General features: G+C 39.9%; 1 pseudogene; it reads left to right on the top strand.

Annotated features, from left to right (window-relative positions):
- The first annotated feature begins 4,566 nt into the window (after positions 1-4,566).
- Positions 4,567-5,285, top strand: LOC147431642 (uncharacterized; annotated as a pseudogene).
- The last annotated feature ends 949 nt before the right edge of the window (positions 5,286-6,234 follow it).

The following is a 6,234-nucleotide window of genomic DNA, read 5'->3' on the forward strand; positions in this document are numbered from 1 at the left end:
CTTGTGGTTAAATTCTGGCCAAAAATCCATCATCAGATATCATACGTGTATGATGTCTGAAGGATAATTTTGGCAGCAAAAGTGAACTTTTCACAGTATACCCATCTTTTGCAAGTTGTGTTGAGCACATACACCAAGTTTCATTTCATTTGGACATATAGATTGAGTATTGAGAGGATTTACTCTTTTGGGGGATGTCCTTGTCAATAATAATGATCTTGTGCAATTTTGATTTCCAAAATTTTTTGTGAGCACGTAGTACATATCAAGGAGTAGTTGGGGTAGAAACACAATTTCATTCTGACCAGATAGACATCATACGTGCATGATGTCTAAAGGGAAGTTTTAGGGACCAAAGCTAGCATCAGAGCTTATCAGGTTGCTCAAGGTATAAAAACCATGGAAATCCTTGATAGTGAAGCTGGTATTGCCATTGCAACAAAAGAGATCTGGAAACGATGGATAAAACCAGCAGTGAGGGCTACCAAGATGAAACTGCAGCTTGCGACTGGACACATGGAAAAGCCCCTAAGACTACTAGAAAAAGTAGTTGTCACTTCTTGTGGCATTGAATATGAACACACTTTTGCTATTGTTGAGTTTGGCAAGAAGAACAACTATGACATCATTCTAGGAAGACCATTCATGCGACAACTGAAAATAGTCTAGGATTGAGATTATGACCATATCTACGTGAGACATATGGAAACCACGACAAGGATAAACTTGAACATAGTTACAAGGACGTGAATTGAACCCCTGTAGAAGAATTTGATTCAGCTCCGATAGCAGGATCAAAACTTTCAGCATGGTTGGGTAAGCTTAAATAATTTTGAATGTGTGGAGCTTTGCAATGTGGAATCTTGAAACAAGAGGAGTATATTTTAGAATGGGAAATCAAAGATAAGGATTATATCTCTAAACCATTTCTTGAAGAAGCATTAGAGCCACTAGAATGGAAACACAGCTTGGCTACTTTGAATGTGTGCGCTATCCAAGACGGCCAACAACAAAGTTTTGTGATAAAGATGGCTTTGATATCATTCCTTACTTTGTAGTGAGTATGATCCAAGAAAATGAAGCATAATAGGGCTACATTCCAAGGCTTTCATTGGCAAAAATTTTAATTGCCCAAGCACAGTAACACATACCCTTGATGATACCCTGTCATCCAGGAGGACTCCAAATAGGAGGGAGGGAGGCCTCCTAAATGCGGACCTAATATTATGAATATTAGAAAGCAATGTTTTGTAAACTGCATTGAATTGACGTTTGCTTGTGATATTTGTTTTGACAAAATTCAGAGTATATGTCCTCATAATAGCATTACAGGAGGAGTACGGGGTCAGAAGCCATATATGAGCCCCTAGGGATATGTGTCTAGTGTACATAGCATTTAGCATTCTATTCAAATGATTTTGCTTTTTGTTGAGTTAATTTTTGGTTTTATTTAGTTATTTTTTGAGATTTTCTTAAGAAAAACATGAAAAAATCCATAATCCATATGAAGAAAAGACTAAACAGATGCCTCAGCAGTGCAAAGAGAAGAAGGTACAGGAAAATGACGAAACTTCACGAGGTATGTCTCAAAAGCCATATGCACAAAGCTATAATGTCAAAGGAACGATGGTCAATCTTCAACAACAATATGATGCCAAAAATGACTGAGAATGGTCATAAAACTCCGGGATGTCCTACAAGGACAAAGAAAGTTGGTGATGCGACTCAATGAAAGCAGCCATCAAGTGTAAAGTTGCCTATCAAACACGTCATGTGACTACAAGCTGTATACAAGAAGTAGATCTTTATACTATAAATCTTCTATCTTGTATGTGACTTGATGAAGCCTAACAAACAAAAGGGACTAACAGTACTGACAAAAAAAGGGGAGCAAAAATGACAATTCACTCATATATCACGATAGATGTCTGTAGGAGCAACCAAGGGTCGATCCAAATTCTGGTCATCAGTATGGGTTCTACATGTTAGAGAATCCTCAGGGTATAATTCATTTCAAGTTTCATGCTACCACATGTCTGGATCTTGATGCCTGTTGGCAAATCCCCCCAAGGACCTTCCATAGTAATACCTTCATAAAATGAGGCCACTGTGGATTCCAAATGTTCTTTGTGACCTCAATCCATCGCACTTCCAACCATTGTTTCTTCCACTATTTGTTGAAAGGTGCAAACCAATCAGTCTCGTGCACTAACGCTTGGTAAGTGCCCTTGGTATGAGGTTTAGAGAATTGACCACCAATGGGCCATTTCCAAGCTTTCCACTCAAACGCAGATTCCCATATCGACATCAAAATGTTATCCAGGCCTTCTACACCTCTATTGCCAAACAACTTCTCAATGCCATTGAGATGGAACTAGATAGCCACTTGGTCAGAGGATTTCTAGCACTTGCCGTTTCCATCCCAAAAGTGGATTCGGGGGGGGGGTTCACTATGTGTAAATTGTGTATATCACATGCGTTCAATGTCTATTTCTAAAACCCCTTATCTGTGAATTTTTGGCAAATAAAATGCACCCTTTTTCTATTCAATTTGTTTTTTAAAAATCCAAATTTCTTTTATGGTACCCTTTTGTATGTGAAAGTGTGAGAAAAAATAAAATTCAATAACCCCTTTTACTGCACTAACGTCATAGTCACATAAATATTAAGTGACCCCCTCGAGGAAGTGGATCACCCGCTGGAGCCCTTTATTGTTCATCCTTCTTGCAGTTTCTTTATGGTAAGGGTTCGAAGTTACACCATCAACTTTCGATAGCCAAAGGCTGGTACCAGTGCAAGATGGAGTTTTGGAAGTATCTAGTTGATTCACCCCATTCCAGTACCCATGTTCCTTTATTGCACTTTTGTACCAGATGTCCCACAAGTGCAAATTTCTTAAAGTCCTCCTTTCCATCTAGTTTTAGACTTTCTCTTTGAATTTCCAATTATCCAATTTGGAGTGTGTCAATCAAGCTCTTTACAAGCATCTAGCATCTCAAAAGTAATTGAAGGTTATTGCATTTGAGCTTGAAGATTCATCAGAAAAAGGTACCATGGGAAGAGTAGCCACGTGCAATACATGCTTGCATTTCTCATTCTCCAACTTAGCAATACACATGTTTTATGGAGCAGTTTATTGGTTTTAAATGACATCAAATGATGAAAACTGAATGGGATTTGAAACCAATTACTCCCCTCAAGAAAGAACGGATTTCATGAGCACGCAACTCTCTGTGCACACATGTGGGCTCTATGTGCCCACAAGGACAGATTCTTACTACATCTTCAAAGCCAAGGTATACATATAGAGCCTAAGGTATTTGTAAGGATTGTTTAAAGAAATACAAAAACTCAACCTATCTACAAAAGGCCTAAATTCTATTTCCATACTTTCTTTGCCATCATGCACACCAACTGTTATCTTCTTAGCAATCGGAGTCACTACTCCACATCCAAGAATTCCCAACCAAAGTGACCACCACATGAGTTTGTACGAACAATGAGTCTAAATTTGTAGAAAAAATAATAGAGAGGAAAAATAAATCAAAGCATCCAATAGAATTTCCACTAAAAACGTAGAGGGCTCTCTAATACATAGTGGTGTCTAAAGCAAATGAGTGCCATTCCAATATGTGTCAAGGTGCCCTCGAGAGGTATTGTTAAGGCCGTGTTGCAATGTTCTCTCTCTCTCTCTCTCTCTCTCTCTCTCTCTCTCTCTCTCTCTCTCTCTCTCTCTCTCTCTCTCTCTCTCTCTCTCTCTCTCTCTCTCTCTCACACACACACACACACACACACACACACACACACACACACACACACACACACACACACAAAATATTTGTCTACTCCAAAAGGGACTTGAACCTTGTCAAGGAACCATAGAGGAGAGCGTTTATGTGGTTTATATATCTTTTATGTTCAGAATTTTTATTTGCTTAATAGTTAATGTATGTCAAGGGAATAACTGCTATTGTTGATAAAGTTTTCCAATGTCAAGTGATATATACTTTAAATTTGGGTTTCAACGGTTTCTTGGAAAGGGAACGCATGACTCCATGGTCAATCTCACACGAGTTTACATTGTGTCTTCACATACATCGAGAATACATCTAGGATGGCCACATACATCTAGCCATGAGAGAGAGAGAGAGAGAGAGAGAGAGAGAGAGAGAGAGACTTTGTACAAGCTCGAAGAAGATGGCTCTCACAAGAACAAAAGCACCATGGATGTTGAGAAGCATGCTACCCGAAGAATTAGGCACCAAGGTGCACAGAACAGTAGGACCTTAAACAGTAGGGGAGACAAGCTTTAGAGTTGAGTACATTCCACTTTCATGGGAAAGAAGAGCATTATGTCAACGAGTACATGGCTCATTCTGTGACTTTGCGGTGCAAGTTTATGGGCCGCATGTGAGGTACTTTGTGTGTGAAGCAGGTGCTTGTTGGCATGTCCCCCAAAATCAAATATCCATGCCAAGCAAAGTTTTGTTGCAGTAAGGAGGAGTTCCTCGTGGGTGAGAGTGGGTGAGAGTCAACGATTGCTAGTGACACTGATGTGCCCAAAATATGTGGTTCACTGTGTTCAAAGAGCCCCAAAGAAGAAGTCCAAAGGTACACTGGAAAACATTGAAGCCAGAGTATTATGAGGCATCCATGTTGTAGCACCATAAGGTATACCAAGATCCTCCCATAGATTACACTGTCTCTATTGCCTACACCCATGCTTTTGTTCTAGAAAATTTCAAATCCATTAGCACAACTCAGAAGAGCCCAGCAAAGAAGAAATATTGGGAAAGAAAACCCATTGCTTGGGTTGTGTTCGCTAAAGAATTTGTGGCCAATGTCATAAAAAAGGGCACTCTTGCCCAAAAAGTTGACAGGTGGAGAGAGGCCAATGGGGCCACACGAGTTGCGGCCTCACCTAAACTCAATGTGAAGCTTGAAGGGAAGCATGAGGTAGAAGTAACGGCCATCGTAAGTGTGGATTTTCATGATCATATCTTGGCAGCAAAGAAAATGGTTAGCACCTTCACAGTGAGAGGGTTTAGGAGAAGAAAGAGCAACTGCAGAGAATGAATATAGAGTTGGAGGCAACAAAGGCACACATGCACAGATAGGAAGGTCTCTTGGATGGCGTAGCTATATTTCAAAAGAAGCTAGCAGAGTCTTAGTGCCAATTGGAAGCAATAGAGTCAGTGGGTGAAACTGCAAACACGAAGGAAATCATAAGACTCCGTGCTGACATTAAAGATGAAGGAAGTTTTACAACTTCTTGGAGCTTTTGAGTTTCTTGACTATGAGAATCATGCAACAACTTGCCAGGTTTTCTTGTGTGTTGTTGCGAAATGTTGTGCTCATATTCAAGGGGATCTAAGTACTTCCATATATTGGGTTTCTGATGTGAAGATAGAGAGGGATAGAGTGAAAGAATTGTTTGACCAGGATGTCTGTAGGCTGGAGTTTTGCAAAGAAATACGTAAAAAGATGGGGCAAAATCATGTTTACATAATTCATCCATTTCCCCGTCCGACACGGTTACATATCAATTTTTCTCATCATCGAAGATGTTTGTGCATGAGGTAGTGGGTATTCGTATGCTCCAATGCAAACAGCCCATCTCTTATTCTTTGCACATCTACGTGGAAGTCGAGATACATGCGTGTACAGTGGCTGCAATCAATTAATTGTTGATGTTGCACGATGAATGTGCCCACCCTTAATTTCCAAGAAGTCTCTATCACTGGTGCAAAATTGGCTACATACATAGAAATCACCTTTTAATTGGTAGAAACCACCCATGGAGCATTAGAAACCATTCTAGAATTGGTGGAAGCCACCTTGGACCTGCTAGAAATGATCCTTGGGATGAGAAACCATAAGCTTGGGATAAGTAGAAAGCACAAGCAGACTTGCTAGAAACCACAATTGCCTGCACTATAAAGCATTGATGGAAAGAGTAAAAACCAGTGACCTGGTAGAAACTAGTCTAAGAACCTTACCAGTGCATTGTTTCAACCACTGTAATAGTAGAAATTAATAGAATGCAATTGGACATTTGTGGCGGGAGGGAGCATCTAGTGACATAAAAATCACCTTTTAACTGGTAGAAACCACCCATGGAGTGGCAAAAACCATTCTAGCATTGGTGGAATCCACATTGGACCTACTAGAAATGATCATTGGGATGATCAACCATAAGGTTGGGATAAGTAGAAAACACCAGCAGACCTGCTA

Source organism: Adiantum capillus-veneris, chromosome 21 (assembly GCF_014529385.1).
Source record: "Adiantum capillus-veneris isolate H3 chromosome 21, ASM1452938v2, whole genome shotgun sequence".
Lineage (NCBI taxonomy): Eukaryota > Viridiplantae > Streptophyta > Polypodiopsida > Polypodiales > Pteridaceae > Adiantum > Adiantum capillus-veneris.